Raw genomic sequence first — 17855 nt, 5'->3', positions numbered from 1 at the left:
ATGACATGAATGTGCATGTTTGCGGTGTCACGTAGTGTTGCCAACAACCGTATTGAGCCAACAAGGGACACAGTTGGTCCCGTATTGCCACAAGAATCAGCACTAGTCCATAAATCCTCAATGGTTTCAGTTTGACAGCTTGACACAGGCTACGCCAACCGATGCCAGCATATTTGATCACTCCCTTGTCAAACCTATTGCTGTTCGACCTTTCTTGCATCTTTGTTTACACACTTTGCCCAGCTGTCACTGGAGGCAGCTAACTAGCCAGCTAGCGAGAAGTATCCGCCTAGCTTCTGGTCTTCGGACTACAAATGTGACTGTTTACCAAAGTGATATGCTGTTTTTAAAACAAACAAGCAATGCAGTTAGTTCGGAGCTCGTTTTTGTCCCACGGCGAAGTGGATTTCAGGAGCATGGGTACATACTAACTGAACAATTTGCTCTCTTGTAGTCATTACTGTATACTTATTATGTCTTGTCCTCAAAACACCACTTGTGTGTGGTCATAAACACGTAGTGTGTCGAGCCTTACGCCGGGTGATTTGTAACAGCTCACAAAGGGTTAAAGAATATTTGCTTCAATTCTTAGTATAGTTTTTATTATAACTGTTGAGTTCAGACGTTGTACCTTTATATAACGACAAAGTATTGTATTTGTATTATGTTATTCTGTTAATTTTGTTATCTTTAACTAAAAATAAATTGTTGAACAATTTATTTCCCATGTATTCGTTTTACAGTGTTCCCTCGTTTATTGTGGGGAACAGGTTCCCCAAATAGTCCGCAATAAGTGAAGTCTGCGAAGTAGCTTTATTTTCATACTATTATTATATATGTTATAAGGCTGTAGAATTCCTCACTTTATACACTTTTCGTAGACAGGCATTTTCCACCATCGGATTCGGGGCTGTTTTCTCACATTTCTGTCTTGTTTAAACACTCTAAGTTCAAACTTCGTTTTAATTTTAATGCTCAACCTACGAGGTTGGACACAAGAAATGTTTAAGTGACTCACACCTATTTCACTCCTCTGACCGAGCCTCTTCGTCCTGAAGTGTTTTTGTATCCTTGTTAAAACACATTGTTGCTGTCATCCTATTTTTCTCGTCCTCCTCCAACCGAAGATTCATATATTCCGTAATGGCGCCCTATAGCCGCATTACGTCTACCTTTCTTCACCATTTCCAGAAGTCCAACTTTTTGTGCGATGGTTAGCATCTTCCTCTGCCTTTTGGGTGTAGAAAGTTTCGTCGCATTGTGGGTTTTGTCGGGAGGAAACGTGTAAACACACAGAGTTCAGAGTCTCTGCAAGCTGTTTGCTAGCGATCAGACAACAGGAAACACGGCAGTTCGGCACAAAGGAGATTGATTGACAATGGTCTGCAGCCACTCAGGATGGAGAAGACAATGGGTGGGTTCTCCCTTAGCCAATCAGTACGCATTTGAAACCTTATTCACTTCTCTACTCCAAGTATTAAAAAAGTTAGAGCAAATGTCATACTGGGAAATAGTGCCTTTGGTTCCCATTGCTTTAATTGAGTCAAGGCAAAAGCTGTGATCAATGAATGGACCTTGGCAATTACCACCGTACTACAAAGTATGTAACAACTTAAGCAATAGAGTAGCCACCTAGGCTTTAATTTAGATTTGACTTTCGAAGCAGTCGTATGATTCAATGTGGTTCAAGACTCAGTATAAATTGGATATGAAATTGAAGAGGAAGAAGTAATCTACCTAATAAAACATATATACGAATGAAAATACACCCGATATCCGATGAAAAAGCTACATTTTCAGGGACGTCCCAAAAGGCTCTCCTAAACAAGCAAGCGTGCACAGTGTCAGATATTACCGTTGCTTAGATACGGGGATTGTAACATTCTTATACAATTTAATATAAAATGACAAGATGGCTTTGAGATAAGACTAACATGCTAACCCCTAGAATGACACCATGAAGTATATTATTAATGCTAACTTGCGATCGCTAGCCAATGCACATCTAAACATATAAATGTCATATTATCCCACATATTACTTGTTTTGGCCCCTCGGTTCAACAGTTGTATAGCTAAACAGTGTTTTATGTGCTTAGTGCACACATTTTACCTGTAATAATTGTGACTAACATGCTAACCCCTAGCATTATACCATTGAGTATATCATTAATGCTAACTGGTGATCGCTAACGAATGCACATTTAAACCTTATAAATAGGTCATATTATCGCACATGCGTTTTAACCCCCTGGTTGTGTTTTATGTGCTTAGTCCACACAATTTACACGGAACAAAGCTTATCTACAAGTGAAACGATCGCAATATCATTCCGTTCAATGGTGATATGGGACTTTCCATGACAATCAAGCTAGCGAACTGTCACGTTCCTAAAAAACAGTAGATGGCACTGAATGCAAACAAATAGAAAAATATGGGTAGGAAATGCCTGTGTACCTAATGTAGTGACCTTTGTTTTTTTTGTTCATCAATTACTTTGCCACGGTTACACAAAATGTACCACAGTATAAATACTGTAGCACATTACCCATGATCAAGACCTCTCCAATGATGTAACATACACAGGTGTTCCTTGCACGGTTAATATGGCATTTGTTGCGGTAGAATACGATATAATAATAATAAAGAAAGACAAAGAACGTGGAATAGTAAGATGGGCTGCTGCGCTTTGCTTGCAAGCCCATAATGACACAGGAGCCTTCTCAACAAGGGCATAACAAGAGGGGGCGGGCAAAGCGGAGTAAAACAATGCTTTGCTGCATCACGGGGTGATTGACGGCACATGCGACTAATACATCAGAGGCGATGAAGGGCATTCACCCAGAGAGGAGAAATGTGTCGGGAATGAGGTAGCAAATACTCGTATGGAGAAAAGAAAAGAAAGATTCAACAAGCCTTAGTTTGCTCAACTGATGAAAAACATTGGTCTATACATTTGAATTCATGCTTTTCCTCTCCAAGACCCACCTTTCTTTGCCAAATATGCATTTACCTGGGTCGGACACAACAATCAGCAAAGATCGAAAAAAAAATACTTACCATTGGCAATCATCGCTCTGCTTGTTCCTACTCCTTTTCGGCCATGTTGACTTGTGCAAATGTAACCATGTGATGTTTCTTAATGTAACTTGTGTAAGCATGTCTGAAACAAATAAACCATACCATACCAAAATATTGCTTCATGTCCCTGGACATACAGTACATAGTGACGGAATGACTCCGTCATTGGCTGCAGGGGACACTCATACACGCACTAGGGGAGTAATTCATATAACAAAAGTTATCCGTTATATAAACCTCCACTTCTGTTTTGTTACGTTACAGCGCACTGATTTATTCTAGGAAAGCAAAGCACCATCACTTCCCTTTCAGTAATTGAGTAGAGAGTAAAGAGTAATCGCCTCATTTACAGAACATTGGTGACCAGATGGGCCGTTCACACCTCAGTTAGGACGTTAGTTAAAAATTAATCCAGAGACTTGCCTGCCCGTTGGGCATTATAGTTAGAAAAGCCAAATGGCTGAGCTGTGGGACTTCTAGTGTTCAACGATGTCAGATCGTTATATATGTCGTCCCGAATGGAAACTTGAGAACCCAGATCGATGTAGTTGAATCCTAGGAATATAAATTGATGCATTGATGTAGTGAATGAATCGTTACACCCCTAACACGCACACATTGCATCATTGGAACAGTGTGTCAGTATATAGTACACTAAGTCCCCTACTAACGAACATCCGACGTGCGAACACTCGTAGATACGAACACAAGCCGACTGGTCTATTTCTTTCATGATTTTTTTCGAAAATTGCCATATTTGCCTCTCCTATGTGGCACGTCTAGAGAAGAACAAGCTCCAGCCCCTCTCAAAAAGTTTGGTTCCAGAAACCAAACATTGGGTCGAGATGAGTCTGACTATGCCTATTCGGAATGTCTCTGCCTCTCACACAAGCTTAGGCTTCTTCCTCACTAGAGAAATGATGTTCCATGTCCCGAGAACCAGATTTGTCCGACAAAGACCAGGTCATCCAGGAGCCCGCCCCCAACCGCCACCTAATAGGCCACCGCAGACCCACCACCGCATGTCTTCGGGCCCTATGGGCAAAGGCCTGACCACCAGGAGCTCACCTATGAACCCCTCAACGGGGCCTGGCTCAAGTGTGAGGCCCTGGTGTCCCACGTTCAGGCGAGGTTCGATTGAAGATACATATCTCTGTACGAAGTCACTATTTTAGACACACTACTGCAAAGCACCATTGAGATGGTGTCGATTGCTTCTGTGCACGCTTGTGCCTGTGTATGTACGTGCACAGAGGCTCGCTCAGTGGTCAACTTGTGATGATTTCACACTGAGCCATTGCTTTTGTGCCTGTGATGTATCAAACAGCGTTTCATTTTCCCTTTTACCACACACACGCACACACAAGCATGCACTCACATACAGATGATCTCACACAGAGCGAGTGTCTCGTCCATCTCAACTTGACACCCATGAACAGTGATGTTTTCTTTAGGTGCCGATGCCACAGGGTATAATTTTTCACTGACTGATGGTGTTCGCTCTGCTTGATGTGCTCCTCCACAACCATCACTTTATCAACTTCTTGCTTTCTAGTTGTCTGTCAGCTTTTAGCACTGCCTTTTTGTATTTATTCTAAATGATTCCACTACACAACATGACCAATGATTAGGTGACAGTTTTACACTTGACCAAATCCAGGGCCCTCAGTTCATCCACAATGATACCTAAAATTTGAATGTTCAACAAAAACAAGTAAAATGCAACTATCGAAGGGACATACTCTATATGAGTGTGCACAATAATTAGTCTGAAAAAGGCAGCAAAATTATGAATTATGAATTTATTTTTCCCCAACACACTTATTTTTAACTTTCAGAGAAAGTATTACAAAAAATGTGACTGAAAATCACCATTAGGCATTCCTACATTTGGCCTTTCAAAACATTCAGTGCCCAGTATGAGAGCCAATCACACTTTCCCCTCCCCTTTCATCCTACCTCTACCTGTTAACCCTCAAACCCTCAAAACAGAGGGCACTTGTTTCAAACCGCCCTCAACCGTGTAGCGTAATATACAGTAGACGCCTTAGCGCTACGCCATACTTACATTTAGAGAGATGGGCACACCAATGCATGAAGTGAGCATTGCTAGCTGGCCCTGAGAGGTGAATCTGAAGTCTGGCTAGTTTTGGATATACAGTATTTAATGACATCAATTCTGTAATGTAGCCTATGAATTCATGCAATTTGTAACTCGCAGTCTTTTGTTACGGCATGTGTTAGCATCAGTAGGCTACGTGCTACGTACTGGGGGAAGGTACAGTATATGGACAGGTCATTACAACACATCAATTCACGATGCCAAAATGTTTTATATTTCCAAGCGTGTTGCCAATCTTCTGCTTATGGAGCAATGTTGAGGTCGAGCTCAAGCAGGACTTTTGCTCGACCAGGAGAGCCATCAATGGCTTACAAAGCCTATCACGCCCAGAGTAGGACCATGCCTGGGGAAATGAAATCGAGCAGCTGATCTCCACCTACCGGCTGCCACACGGACTGTCGTACCGGGTGGTATTCTGTGTGTTCAATGTTCCGAAAGCTACAGTCCACCACAGCGTACACAGAGTAGCACAAAACATTTGGCAAAAGCTAAACAAAGCTATCTCCTTCTTACCAGCCGATAAGCTTCAAGCAGTTGTGGAGGGAATTTGTAAACATTATAGTAGGCAATGGATGGAAGCCACATCCGTATAAAACAGGATAAGAGTGGATTACCTTAATTGCAAGGTTTTCTACGCTATCAGCATGCAGGCAATATGTGACGCAAATGGCAAATTCTTTGACATATACATGGGGTACCCAACACTAGAATCATAGTTTAGTGTTTTTTATTGTTTTTTAGGTGAGGAATAATTCAAACCTATGATCTCACTGTCAAATCATGGGGATATGCTACCAATTTATGGAATGCTTACACTGAAAACACAAGCCAAATGAAATTATAATATTTCAGAATAATTCCCACCAATAGAGTATACTGTATATTCGTATGATGCGTAAGTATGAGTGATTTGGATCCAAATCGTATCTTACACTTGCAATGATTGTTTCCTTGATAAAAACGAGTTACTTCAAAAATAATTTAAGAAATATAAGCTGGTTGTTTGAATGGCTCTTTCAAATGACCTTCTCCTCAATATCCGGCTCTATGTAAAGAGTCAGCAGTCAGTAACCAATAACCAGTATAGCCTTCCTTCTTTCCTATAGCTCAATGAGCCTTCTATCTATGGGGTTTGTCAGTTTTGGGATCCGTCCACGGTCAATTTTGTTGAAACAGCAAGCACTGCCTTCAAAATATCGTTTAAGAGGTATCTTTCCTGACTTTAAGTCTCACATTTGAGTAGAACTCACACATTCTTAATAGGATTTAAATCTAGTGAGGAAAGGGGCCATGTCACATTTTGCTCACCTGAGGCCTTTGCAGGCTGGCCAAGCAGTGGATTTACTTTGATGGAGCACTGTCTGGCACAAAGGTCATGGCCTTACTGAATGTTGCAGACTTCTTCCTGTACCAGTGCTTGTTAAAAATATTTTCCAGAAACTGGTAGTAAGTTTGGAAATATATTTTCAGTCCAGCTTTCAATAAGGTCCAACTTTCAGCTCATATGAGTGGTCAGGTCTCAGGAGTTTTGCTATTCCGGTGTGCATGAAATACATTTCACAATTTTTGACCTGATATGTAGTTGAATCTCTTTGTTATCCCACATTGCCCCTGAGATAATAAAGTTGTCTAATATATATGCACGACTTAACTCGTTGACTGCCAGCCATGTACAGAGCAGAGAGCTCCATACTGCCAGAGTTTTGGGGCATTTTTGCTGAACTTTCAGAGACTCACAGAATATTGAGTTTTAGGACTACATAAACATTGAAACTATCTAAATAAACTTTAGACTGTCTTCTTTCATCAGAATGAAAAAGTTTGTTTCTAGCCTTTTTGGGTCTTTAGATACTGAGGGTAGAACATAGGGTAGTTTCAGCAAAAACACCTGATTTTGACCAGAAAAACAGAGAAAACAAGCTTTTTCTGCAGAAAAGCAAATTTAAGCAGAGTAACTGTGGGGTCTGCTGGATGTGGGGATGAATCCCTGCTGCTGAACCGATCCGGACGGCAGCCACTCGTCAGAAGAATCAGGGTCGGGTTCTGAGTCACCCGACTCTGAACTGCTTCCGGTGTCGCGCCACATGTCTCAGCAACGCTAACCACTAGCTTGTTGCTTCGGCTGCCATTGTCAACTGCATTTGTGTCTACGTCACCTACATCACCCATGTCACCTTTATTTTTCGCGATCTCGTCCCGCCAGAGAAGCTCTGTGACAATGTCAGTGGCCTATATTTTTTGTCTCTGCTCAATTTCTGCATGTGTTTCGCCATTTTCCTCTCTCAACCCGCAATCCGTCTTCTTCACAGACAATCTGCCGCTGCCAGTTGGAGGAAAAGAGAACTGTTGCCCCCTACTGGGACAGAAATACATTGCCTACAAGTCATAAATTCACACACAAGAATGAATAAGACTTTGATCTGCAGCTCCCACGAAAAAAAGCAAAATACGTCAATAGACGTCTTTGGCAGTCAAAGTTACTTTTTGAAAAGACGTCAATAGACGTCTTTGGCAGTGAAATAGTTAATATGGGGTGTTAATCACTTCACAACACACGCCATCCTCATACATCTCAAATTGCTTAGTACAATAAGTTGGAGTTGGACAATATCATGTAGATATAAATACAAGTAAGTACATTCAAATGTGCGCGCAGTGTATTTTAACATCTGTTGTCCTAAGAGAAAGTGTCTTTGCCCAAGTCAATAGAATGCTGGACGAACTGTCACTTGGCGAATTTGTGGATTCAGACTTTTGTTTGTGTCATTCTATTATATTATGTAACCTATTTTCAAGATCTGCTCAACATTGTCAAAGTTGTCTCAGTGGATTGTCAGTCTAATAGCTTGTCATAGAAGTCTTTCTTGACACACACACACACACACACATACGTCGCAATCAGAGTTGCACAACCCTTACATACGACTGATGAAAATATACTCGGAGACATACAATAGATGCATTATTCTAACTCACCCAAGCTTAACTCTCACTTCTACACAAACTTAACATTCACTTTCTAGAGGGGCGGGGCAACTGCTATATAGACTCTGTGTACTTTCCTTCTGGGCCCTGTTGAGTGGGCTTCCTCGACAATGATAGAGTCCAGTGCTGTAATCAAGTATTTTGCTCTTATTTTTTTTAATACAATTTGAAACCTTTTAAATTGTGTAATCGTTGACTACATCTTCAAGATTCAAGATTCAAGAGAGTTTTATTGTCATGTGCATGGTAAAACAGCAGTTATACCATGCAATGAAAATCTTATTCTGTTCATTCTCCCAAGAAAAGAAAGAAAACAAATGAAAGAATAAGAACATAAGAAACATAAACACATAAACATATATACCAATAAATTAAGCAACAACAACAGACGAGACATTAATACAAGTAAATAATACAAATAAATAAATAAATAAAGTGCTATGAGTGTGTGCGTGTGTTGCGTGCGGCGTGTGCGAGTGCTTCGTTGAGGAGCCTGATGGCCTGTGGGTAAAAACTGTTTGCCAGCCTTGTGGTCCTGGACTTCAAACTCCTGTAGCGTCTGCCTGACGGTAGGAGTGTGAATAGTGAGTGTTGTGGATGTGTGCTGTCCTTGATGAGGTTGTGTGTTCTTCGTAGGACTCTAGATTTATAAATGTCTTGCAGTGTGGGGAGGGCTGCCCCAACAATGTTCTGTGAGGTCTTGATCACCCGCTGGAGTGCCTTCCTATCACGTGTTGTACAGTTACCGTACCAAACAGTGATGGAGGCGGTAAGGACACTTTCGATAGTGCATCTGTAGAAGCAACTCAGGATTGTGGTGGACATGCCAAATTTCCTCAGTCTTCTCAGGAAGTACAGTCTCCTTTGGGACTTCTTCAGAATTTGTTGGGTGTTGTGAGACCAGGTGAGGTCCTCGCTGATGTGTGTGCCAAGGAACTTGAAGGTTTTCACCCTCTCCACCTCAGTCTCATCAATAAACAGGGGTCTATGCGGCTCCTTTTCCCTTGTTCTTGGGTCGATGATCATCTCTTTAGTCTTATCTGTATTGAGAAGGAGATTGTTATCACGACACCAAGCTATGAGGTCCGCCACCTCTCTTCTGTATGATGTTTCAACACCACCAGTGATCAGTCCGATGACTGTAGTGTCATCTGCAAATTTAATGATGCTGGTGTTGTTCTGGGAGGCCACGCAATCGTAGGTGAAGAGCGTGTAGAGGAGTGGACTCAGCACACACCCCTGTGGGGTCCCAGTGCTCACAATTCTTGAGCTGGATGTGCGGTTGTGGACTCTGACTGACTGGGGCCTGCCTGTGAGAAAGTTAAACACCCAGTTACAGAGGGAGGGAGACAGGCCAAGTGTGAGGAGCTTATCTGTGAGTTTGTGGGGGCTGACTGTATTGAATGCAGAGCTATAGTCTATAAATAGCATTCTGACGTATGTGTCCTGGCCCTGTAGGTGAGAAAGGGCTGTGTGGATGGCAGTGTTGACTGCATCATCCGTGGACCGGTTCTGGCGATATGCAAACTGTAGAGGGTCCACGGTTGCCGCCGGGATGCTCTTTTTGATGTGGGTCATGACTAATCTTTCAAAGCACTTCATAACAATAGGAGTGAGTGCTATAGGGCGATAGTCATTCAAGCAGGTCACGTTGCTCTTCTTGGGTACGGGCACTATGGTGGTGGACTTAAAGCAGGTCGGTACAGATGCTTGTGCAAGCGACAGGTTAAATATGTCAGCAAGCACATCAGCTAGCTCTGATGAGCAAACCCGAAGTGCACGTCCTGAGATGTTGTCTGGCCCTGCTGCTTTTCGTGGGTTTGTTTTGTTTAGAACCCTGCGCACATCAGCTGATGTCACCATGAGAGGTGAGTCCTGTGTGCTCCCCAGGTTCAGCCACCCTCTTTGCTCATCAGGAGTTTGGGTATCAAAGCGGGCATAGAACTCATTCAACTCATCAGGAAGTGTGGTTTGGCTGGACGTGGCTACGCTACTCTGCTGTCGATAGTCTGTGATGTGCTGGAGCCCCGCCCACATGCGCCGAGGGTCTGAGGTGGAATAGTAGCCCTCCAGCTTCTGTCTGTACTGCCTCTTGGCCTCCCGTATGGACCTCCTCAGGTCATATCTGGCCTTTTTGTAGTCATCAGCGGTGCCCATGACAAATGCAGTCGAACGAGCACGTAGCTTAGCCCTTACATCACAGTTCATCCACTGTTTTTGGTTAGGGTATTTTCTGTAATACTTGGTGGTGGTAACAGTCTCTATACATGTGCTAATGTAGCCAGTAACAGCAGAAGCATATTCATCCAAATCAACAGTACAATCTTCCCTCCCCGCTGCAGTTTTAAACACATCCCAGTTTGTGCAGCCAAAGCAGTCCTGAAGTACTTGATCAGTTTCTTCATTCCATACTTTAACTGCTGTACGTACAGGGGGAGCTTTTTTAAGAAGTTGTCTGTATGTTGGATAAAGGAATATAGAGATGTGGTCAGCCTTTCCAAAGTGGGGTCTTGGAACAGCCTTCAAAGCACCTTTCATGTTGCAGTAGACTTGGTCCAGGATGTTATTTTCCCTTGTGGGAAAGCTCACATGCTGGTAATATTTGGGGAGGACAGTCCTGAGGTTACAGTGGTTGAAATCGCCAGATATAATAAATACAGCGTCTGGGTGTTTGGTCTCGTGTTTATCAATGATGTCATGCAGGAGGCCTAGTGCATTAGCAGTGTTAGCTCGTGGTGGGATGTAAACAGCAGTTAAATACACAGCGCTAAACTCACGAGGCAAATAAAAAGGTCTGCATTTCACCATCAGCAGCTCAATGTCCTGCGAGCAGTGCTTTTCCATCGTCTGTACGTCTGTGCACCACCGTTTGTTTACGTAAACACAGACGCCGCCACCTCTGTGTTTACCAGACGCTAAAGTCCGATCTCCCCGGTAAGCAGCAAATGATTCCAACTGGATCGCCGAGTCCGGTATATCCTCCGTCAGCCAGGTTTCTGTGAAGGTGAGGACACAGCATTCCCTGATCTCACGTTGAGCTGTAATCCTTGCTCGTAGTTCGTCCATCTTGTTTTCAAGAGAGCGGACGTTGGCTAGCAGCAGGCTTGGTAGCGGTGGCCTCGTCGCTCTAGCTTTTAGCCTAGCATGCAGGCCGGCTCGCTTGCCTCGTTTACGCCTCGGATGCTTTGCTCGCCGGGTATTCAGCTCACCAGGTCCGCAGGCTGCTGCGTTCTCCCGGCGCAGAAGAAAGGCAAAGTCTGAGAGGCTAAATGAAGGTTCATGGTGAACCCTGCCGATGTTCAAAAGTGTCTCTCTGTTGTAATGTACTGCGTGAGTGTGTTGAATGTCCAAAATGAACAATAAAATAGCAAAAAATAGAAAAACACGGGAGAGTGTCACAGAGACGTCTGCCACGGAGGGCGCCATCTTTGATCTATCTTCAATAGCAATATGGTCCCAAGAACTGTGCAGCAAAGCTCGGGAAAAGAAATTGTTTTTACAATACCTTTCTAAAAAAATTAAACAGGTATCTAAGAGAGGACAGTATTGCCTTTTTCTACTGTTGACTGTACATGCAGTGTCGACAAACTGCAAGGATAATGAACCAGCCACTTGGACGTTTGCTTGTAGGGTAAGTTATAGGTTTCATGGCTGTCCAAAGAAGCAAAGTGAATGAAAGCAGAGGCTGAGAAATGAATCAGAGGACTTTGGCATAATGGCTCAGAGTCAAGCAATATTTGACTGTTGCAGGACTAATCCACAGCCTCTATTCCCTCCTGCCTGAAGGTGATAATGGCTTTGCAGCACTGCCACATGACAAATGCAACTGGAATGAGATTCTGATATTGTGTAGCATTGCCAAAAAAGGTATTTAAGATATGTATGTCACAGCATGGCTATATCTTTTTTTCACATTGACAAAGTCAACAGTTTAACACAAAATTAAATAACTAAATCACCGAAATTTGATGTACACTGAAGTAGCCTTGTAGTTGTATCAACGTCTGCAAGTATTAAACACTGACTGTCAAGCTTTAACGTGTACTGCCAAAATTTTAAACCTGGACTGGAATGGTCTGAGAGAACATTCATTACCAGCTATTGGGCAGGGAATGAATGAGTCAGGATTCAGGTGAATTGTTCATATCGGGCTCTGAGACTGCTTATTTTCTCTGACCTCAGTTCAAACATGTGTGGGTATGTTTGGTCAAAAACTTAGTGCTTTGTCTCACAGTGGTGTTTCCGCATCTCTCACTCGTTTTTCTATTCTTTACCCATATCGCTCACTCGCTTGGCTTCTGTCTCTGTATTCGGAGTTGCAATGGTTAGCGCCTGGAATGCACAAATTTGATTGGCTGAGTAGTATCTTGTAGTGGTGTCCCGACACAACTTTTTCACGTCGGATACGATTCAGACATTACAGCCTTAAATATCGGCCGATACCGATATCAGCACGAGTGGTGGAATGTTAGAAAAGGCTTGAGATTCAAGCGATATTACTCAGTGACAGTAGGAATGCAAAAAACTGACTCATTTACTTCTTGATGCATCTGGTCTATAGTTTTATACAATAGGCACAACATAGAGAGGTTTAAGTTATTTTATATGCACTCTTCAGTACGAATTCATTTTTATTTTGTTTTCTGGAATGATTTATGGAATTTTATGTAATGATTTTACTGTAAAGCACTTTGAATGAGTCTGTGCTCTATAAATAAACTTTCCTTGCCTTGCCTCGGAGATCAAGACTTTTTTTCCACAGACAAACATCAGGGTAGAAGAGTTCAAGTGGACACAACTGAATTTTGATCAAACCTGAAAATCATTGTGGAAAAACTGTTATGCACCAGGGGAAGGTCAGCGCCAACTACTCGCCTTTGGAGGGTGAATCAAGCAGAATTAAGCTATAAGTATAATTCCAAATGATTGGAAACAATGGTTGTAGTGCTTACATTAAAACGCAAAAGGTGATCATTTTCATTAAATCCCCTCGGGGCACCACTCTGAAACAGGGAAATGGCCAATTCACTGGTTATTGCCCTGTTACCAGTCTCGTAAGTGTACACTTAAACACGCATGGAACTGTGATGAAACTGAAATAATAATCACAAGTCTTTTTCATGGCAGAGCTTGTTACTCACGCTTATGCAACACACACAAAAAAAATCACAAGCATGTATTTAGATATGAAATATGCGCAGTATATAACATGCAAACACAATATATGAAATTAAAAAATGTGTGTGTGCAAATATTTTAATATGTGTGATCAGTGGATGTAAAATGATGTTGCATAAGTATGAATAAGTATGTATAAGTTTGAATGGATAAGTTTGAATGGAGAGATTTTGTGTTATGTAAGCATGGCATAAACATCACATTACACTGATAATCAACACATAAACACAATGTTAGGTTCATGTCAATATCAATGCCGACTGTGAGAAGGCGACTTCCTCTGAAAGTAGATGGTGCAGTGGAGAATCACGGGAAATGGAGTCCCAACAACACCAGGGTGTTCAGTGAACTGAGATAAGGAGCGGCCAATTAATCATGTTCGGCTACGATCAAGCATGTACACAAACCAACCACAGCATTAGTTATACTGTACCAACAAAATCCATTGAGATCCAATGTAAGACCTGTATCAAAAATTCTGTCTTTAAAAGGTCACAATGTTTTGTTAAATTGATACTGCCAGAGAGGAATGTACTGTATTTATTTCATGTAGTTTGTGGTGTATAAAAAGGACTGCACTACACCGAGAACTGTTCCTGATACCTTAAACTTCTGACATATTATTCAATGATTGTGTTTGAGTTTATTGTTTGTTTATGTGTGCCCTGCGATTGGCTGGTAAACAGTAAAGTGACTACCCCGCCTTACCCCGAAGTATACCCTCTACCCTCGTAAGGACAAGTGGTATACAAAATGTATGGATGGATAGATGCGTCTGAATTCTTGGCGCAACGGCACTATAAAAATTTGCAACATATGACACACAATAGCAAGCTTGTCTCTTTGCATTCTCTCGATTTCAGAAAAAAAATATTGAAAATATACAGAAAATACATACAGCTGCATTGACATTTGAAATGATCGTTAGCAAGAACTGATCTGACTCATGACAGCAATCCCTGTGCTCTCCCTACTTCTCTGGCTAGCTCTTGCATTCCCTGAAATCAATACCTAACTTTGTACCGCACACACACACACACACACACCTACACACACACACACACACAAACGTACACACATATCCATCTTTCGTACCTTGCCTGACATGAATCCTCATTTTTGCCCATAGCCCTTGTCCATGTGTTATTGATGGAACACACTGGCACCCACTCAGCCACACACATTCAGAACCTGGTGAGTAATCTGAGCTGATCCTCAGTGACCAATAAAGAGAGCCCAGAGACTGACAGGTTACTCGGAACCTCTGATTTATTGAGTGGGATCCGGAGTCTCTCCCCCTCTTCTATCACCTTAACTACATTTTTTTACTTGACTGGATTTTTCTTACTTGTTTTAGGGTTTTTTTTATATCCTCAAGGCTCTGGATGTTGAGAGACTGTCTTGGTTGACACATCTCTTCAACATTGCGTGGAAGTCAGGAACAGTACCTCTGGATTGACAGATCCGGGAGGTGGCCCCCCTTTTCAAAAAGGGCGACTATGGATCACAATCCTCAGCATCCCTGAGAAAGTCAATCCAGAGTCCTGGAAAGAAGAGTAGGACCATTTAACCTCGGCCCCAGGAGGTGCAATGTGGCTTTTGCCCTGGTTGCTGAACACTGGACCAGCTAAACACGCTTGCAAGAGTACTGGAGAGTGTATGGGAGTTTGCCCAACTGGTCGACATGTGCTTTGTGGACTTGGAAAAGGCATTCGACCATGTCCCTCACGGTCTCCTGGTACTCTGGGAGTATGGGGTTGGTGGCACACGACTACGTGCCATCCGGTCCTTGTACAACTGGAGCACAAGCCTGGTTTGCACTGCCAGCCGGTGAGGTTGAATACAGCTTATTAGTAGTGAAACATCTGCATATTAAGGCTATTGTTACATATTTTTTGCTTAAATTAACCATTTGCAGGCATAAACATGGCTAAATGAGCTAAAACATTAATATAAGGCATTCAAAAGACGCCTTCAAAGACACTGATGTAATGTTCTACACTAGTCACTCGAGGGCCAGTAGTGGTACTGTAATGTTCGGTGAGACACACAATCACCAGACTTGATCGCCAGAACAACAGACTTTTACTGTAGGTATTAATTCTCACAACAGATGCAATAATCCCAAATAAAAACACAGGCTACTGGTGTGGCCGTAATGTCAGGATTGTGTGCTGCGGTACTGCCTTCTACTGCTTCTCTGTTGCAGCACACTCCTGAGCACCCTGATTGCTGATCATCTTCACCTGTGCCTGATTAGTCGTTCTATTTAAGCTGTGTGCTTAGTCATATCCAGTGCCAGATTGTCCCTTTGCTACACCCTGTTCAGCTCCTTCCGGCTTGTCCTTGTGCATTGTGTTTTGGCTTTCTGACCCTCGCTCGGCTTCCCTGTAAGTACCTACCTGCCTGCTTGACGTCTTCAGCAGTAGCTGTATTTTTGGTACTTTCTGCTAGTTTTTTGTTAGCAGCTCTTTTCGTTACTTGTCCGTATTTTTCCCTGCTCAGCTCATCTTGCAAGCAGTGTTTTTTGTTACTATTTCCCGTGACTAGGTCCGGATGTATTTTTGTTGTACTTTGTTTCTTGTGTTGTTTTTGGTACCCTTTTGTTGTCCATTTTTGTATTAAAGACTTTTTCTGTTTCACTTATCCGACTCTGCATTTTTGGATTCCTGTCTCACGGCCTTGGCCGTTCATAACAGAACAATCTGGCCAAACATGGAATCCGCAGAGTTTGCACATATCAAGGCCGCATTATCCCAACAAGGTGCGCTTGTCGGCAGCCATGAGCAATCCCTCCGGGGAGTTATGGAGTCCCTGGCTGCCCTCGCCACTAGCATTAGTGCTATTGAGCAGCATCTGGGACTTGGCGCTCACCCAGGACAGTCGGAGGGTGCAGCTCCCTCATCAGAGGTTGTTCGAATCGCACCTGCTGCCAGCAGCAGTAATAGTCGCGAGCCTAGCCTCCCACCCCCCCCACGCTTTTCGGGGGAATCTATGGATTGCAGACAATTTTTACACCAGTGTACCCTGATTTTTGACCAACAACCCAGCACTTACTATTCCGACCAGGCCAAGATAGCGTTTATAATGAGCTTACTTACTGATAAAGCAGCAGCGTGGGCTATAGCGGTGAGCAAAGCTAAGCCGGAGTTGCGCACCTCCTATTCCGTCTTTTTGGAGGAGCTACGACAGGTCTTCGATCACCCTATCCGTAGTAGGGAGGCCGGTAACCAATTGTTGGACCTACGACAGGGCAAACGCTCGGTAGCGGCTTTTTCGGTGGACTTTAGGGTGCTGGCGGCAGAAAGCCGATATGACGAGGAGGCGCTCCGCGGAATATTTCGCAAGGCTCTTGACGAGCGGATTAAGGATGAACTGGCGGTGAGGGAGTTCACCACCACGCTCAACGAGCTTATCGACCTAGCCATACGGCTGGATAATCGCCTCCGGGAACGTGATCGTGAACGGAGTGAGGGACTACCTGCAGGATCAGCCAAGAACCACCGTCAGGAGACTCGGCTGATACCACTAACACCTGGAACCAGCGGAACAGAGGGAGTCCCATCTACGGCGGCCACCGAGGATTTTGCGGAACCGATGCAACTGGGGGGAAGACGCCTGTCTGCTGCAGAGAGGTCACGCAGGCTACGACTCCGCCTTTGCCTGTACTGCGGCGAGCCCAACCACACCATCAGCAGATGTCCAGCGCGCCCGACACGCCGCTCCGGATTCCCTCCTGACGTCATTAAGGAGACTGGAGCAGGATCGACCTCCGTATCCAAGTCAAGGGAGAGTCAGCCTGCTCAGGGCCATTGTGAGTATGCTGAGATGCCTCCGGCGTCGGCTCCAACTCCAGCAGTCTTTAAGAGACTACAGGTGACGGGACTCATTACGGGAGGGGGCGTCAATGTTCAGGTTTCCGCATTAGTAGATTCGGGGGCGGATGATTGCTTTATTGACTCTAATTTTGTTAAGAAACATGGCATTCAGGGGGTTGAGTTGAGGGACCATAAGGAGGTCCACTCACTGGATGGACGTCCCTTGGCGGTAGTCACTCATAGAACCGTTCCGTTATCCCTTCAGTTGTCCGGCAACCACCATGAGTCCATTAGTTTTTTTATCGCTCCGTCTCAATCCGCACCCGTAGTTTTGGGTCTCACTTGGCTGCAAATTCATAACCCGATGGTGGATTGGACGAGGGGACAGATAATCAATTGGAGTAGCCATTGTTTTGCTAATTGCTTACGTTCCGCGGTACCCACAGTTTCTGGTAAGCCTAACAGCCCTGAGAATATTGACGTTACCGGTGTTCCTGACATCTATCATGATCTCCGCATGGTTTTTAGCAAGGATAGAGCTCAGAGTTTACCCCCCCATCGTCCATATGACTGCGCTATCGAACTCCTCCCGGGAGCACCGTTACCCAATGCTAGACTTTATAGCATCTCTGGACCCGAGCAACTTGCTCTCAAGGAATACATTGCGTCCTC

The sequence above is a fragment of the Dunckerocampus dactyliophorus genome, chromosome 1 (genome assembly GCF_027744805.1).
Source record: "Dunckerocampus dactyliophorus isolate RoL2022-P2 chromosome 1, RoL_Ddac_1.1, whole genome shotgun sequence".
Lineage (NCBI taxonomy): Eukaryota > Metazoa > Chordata > Actinopteri > Syngnathiformes > Syngnathidae > Dunckerocampus > Dunckerocampus dactyliophorus.
Note: the sequence above shows the minus strand (reverse complement) of the source record.